Source organism: Schistocerca gregaria, unplaced genomic scaffold, assembly GCF_023897955.1.
Source record: "Schistocerca gregaria isolate iqSchGreg1 unplaced genomic scaffold, iqSchGreg1.2 ptg000622l, whole genome shotgun sequence".
Classification (NCBI taxonomy): domain Eukaryota; kingdom Metazoa; phylum Arthropoda; class Insecta; order Orthoptera; family Acrididae; genus Schistocerca; species Schistocerca gregaria.
In genome coordinates this window covers 45,001-48,400 of record NW_026062010.1, presented here as the reverse complement: position 1 = coordinate 48,400, position 3,400 = coordinate 45,001, and positions in this window count along the sequence as shown.

Sequence of the window (3,400 nt, the reverse complement as noted above, 5' to 3'; positions counted from 1 at the left end):
ATGTGGTAGCCGTTTCTCAGGCTCCCTCTCCGGAATCGAACCCTGATTCCCCGTTACCCGTTACAACCATGGTAGGCGCAGAACCTACCATCGACAGTTGATAAGGCAGACATTTGAAAAATCGTCGCCGGTACGAGGACCGTGCGATCAGCCCAAAGTTATTCAGAGTCACCAAGGCAAACGGACCAGACAAGCCAATCCGATTGGTTTTGATCTAATAAAAGCGTCCCTTCCATCTCTGGTCGGGACTCTGTTTGCATGTATTAGCTCTAGAATTACCACAGTTATCCAAGTAACGTGGGTACGATCTAAGGAACCATAACTGATTTAATGAGCCATTCGCGGTTTCACCTTAATGCGGCTTGTACTGAGACATGCATGGCTTAATCTTTGAGACAAGCATATGACTACTGGCAGGATCAACCAGGGAGCTGCGTCAACTAGAGCTGAGCAGCCGGCCGCCCGGGAGTGTGTCCCGGGGGCCCGCGCGAACACGCAAGCGTCCGCTCAATTATTCTGCAAACAGGAGGAGGCCGAGCTCCCCTGCACGATACACCTCGAAACCCTCTCAGGTCCCGGCGGCGCGCAGCGCCGTCCTAGGTACTTGGTCGGTTTCGAGAGAGGCGCAATCGCCCGGAGTTAGGCGAGTAGACGGTTTTAGTGCGAACACCCTTGCTCCCAACTGAGCTTGCCGCTGCCGACAGAGGCCCGGGAGCGTGCTGTCGTGGCATTGCCGGCGGGAGACAACACGCGCCACCTATGGTGACCGGCAGCTCCAACGCCAGCGCCACACAAGGGCAAAGCCCCACTTGGGTGCAGAAGCGAACTCTCCCAGCACAGCGCACGCGCCAACACGTCCGCACAACTGCGATACAAACCACCTGCGAGAACCGCTGGGGCGACCGAGCAGCAGACGGCGTCGCGGCGCCGAGTGCCAGGCGGCGGCGCATCCTCAACGCACACAGTCCTCAATCAGACCAGCACACTGCAGATGTCCACCGCGCTTCGCACCGGGCTCGGCTGAACCAACTTTGGCCGCCAGGCGCCGCGTGCAGGGTGCGCCGCAGCGTAGCTGCGCCGCCTGCCGGGCCCGTCGGCTGGCGCTCCTGCCACTCGGCGCCCCCCACCAGCCGCCTGTTGCGCGTGCGCCCACGCAGCGCGCGGCCAACACGCCGGGCGGCCCCCCTTCACCGGCCGGGAACAGTCCCACCAAGCCACCGCCGCGTATCGCTTCATACCCACATGGGCCTAGTCACGCGTGTGGATGTGGCGGGTACCGCTGAAACAACCGGTTAATAGCTGTACCGATCGTCGCCATCACAGATTCACCTCCAGCGTGAACAACCGCTCAACAACGGATTTCCAGTTCATTTGCGTATCTTGGGCAGTAAACGTAGATGTCCACCTACATTTGCGAATTCAACAATTCTTGCATGCCAGGATGTCATGTGTCACGACACGCTACATCAGACCACATACACACTGCGACATGTGCAGAAGAGAACACGTGGAAGGTGGCCCGCGCACGTATGCGATGTACCTTCCGCGATCCACTGTCAACCGGCATCTGCGGCATGTCCCAGATATGGAACGCGGTCCACCAGGGTAGCACTTTGTGTGAGGCAATACGACAAAGTCGGAATACACGCGTCACTACATCAGACGGCTCACGCTGACCTGACCTGACCTGACTCACCGCACCACCACCCCCAGCGACCCAGGGTGACATACAATGCGTTCGTACGTTCCTCCCACACGCCTCTACGGCGTACCACAGTGCAACCTAGCTGTTATTGGGAGACGAGACAAGTAGCATCAAGCACAACATATGGAAATTGAGATTCGACACCGTTGGGCACAGCCAGCGTACGGTCACACGTATCACACTACTTCACTCTGTACGTAACGACCGATGATCGGTACAGCGTGTGGGTTACGCGTACGACATCAGCGGACAATGGACACAGACCATACCACGACGTACACTGAGGGCGTCGACATCTGAATGCAACTGAACAGCTGCGAGGCTCATTTAACACTCAAACGCCAGACCGACCAGCTTGAGAGGACAGAGACACAAAGAGGGGGACAGAGGGGGACAGAGGGGGGGGAGGGGGGGGGTCGGCGATATAGTCCTATTGCAGTACAATTGACAGTGGATAGCAGGAATATGTGGAAAGTAAGCAACACTCGCAAGACATCTACATGAGGATAACAACGACACCAGAGATTCCGAGCAGTGAACTATGTTAGGCAAAGGGACAACGTGGGTTAGGTTAAGGGACAACGTGGGTTAGGTTAAGGGACAACGTGGGTTAGGTTAAGGGACAACGTGGGTTAGGTTAAGGGACAACGTGGGTTAGGTTAAGGGACAACGTGGGTTAGGTTAAGGGACAACGTGGGTTAGGTTAAGGGACAACGTGGGTTAGGTTAAGGGACAACGTGGGTTAGGTTAAGGGACAACGTGGGTTAGGTTAAGGGACAACGTGGGTTAGGTTAAGGGACAACGTGGGTTAGGTTAAGGGACAACGTGGGTTAGGTTAAGGGACAACGTGGGTTAGGTTAAGGGACAACGTGGGTTAGGTTAAGGGACAACGTGGGTTAGGTTAAGGGACAACGTGGGTTAGGTTAAGGGACAACTTGAGTTAGGTTAAGGGACAACTTGAGTTAGGTTAAGGGACAACTTGAGTTAGGTTAAGGGACAACTTGAGTTAGGTTAAGGGACAAATTGAGTTAGGTTAAGGGACAAATTGAGTTAGGTTAAGGGACAAATTGAGTTAGGTTAAGGGACAAATTGAGTTAGGTTAAGGGACAACTTGAGTTAGGTTAAGGGACAACTTGAGTTAGGTTAAGGGACAAATTGAGTTAGGTTAAGGGACAACTTGAGTTAGGTTAAGGGACAACTTGAGTTAGGTTAAGGGACAACTTGAGTTAGGTTAAGGGACAACTTGAGTTAGGTTAAGGGACAACTTGAGTTAGGTTAAGGGACAACTTGAGTTAGGTTAAGGGACAACTTGAGTTAGGTTAAGGGACAAATTGAGTTAGGTTAAGGGACAAATTGAGTTAGGTTAAGGGACAAATTGAGTTAGGTTAAGGGACAAATTGAGTTAGGTTAAGGGACAAATTGAGTTAGGTTAAGGGACAAATTGAGTTAGGTTAAGGGACAACTTGAGTTAGGTTAAGGGACAACTTGAGTTAGGTTAAGGGACAACTTGAGTTAGGTTAAGGGACAACTTGAGTTAGGTTAAGGGACAACTTGAGTTAGGTTAAGGGACAACTTGAGTTAGGTTAAGGGACAAATTGAGTTAGGTTAAGGGACAAATTGAGTTAGGTTAAGGGACAAATTGAGTTAGGTTAAGGGACAAATTGAGTTAGGTTAAGGGACAAATTGAGTTAGGTT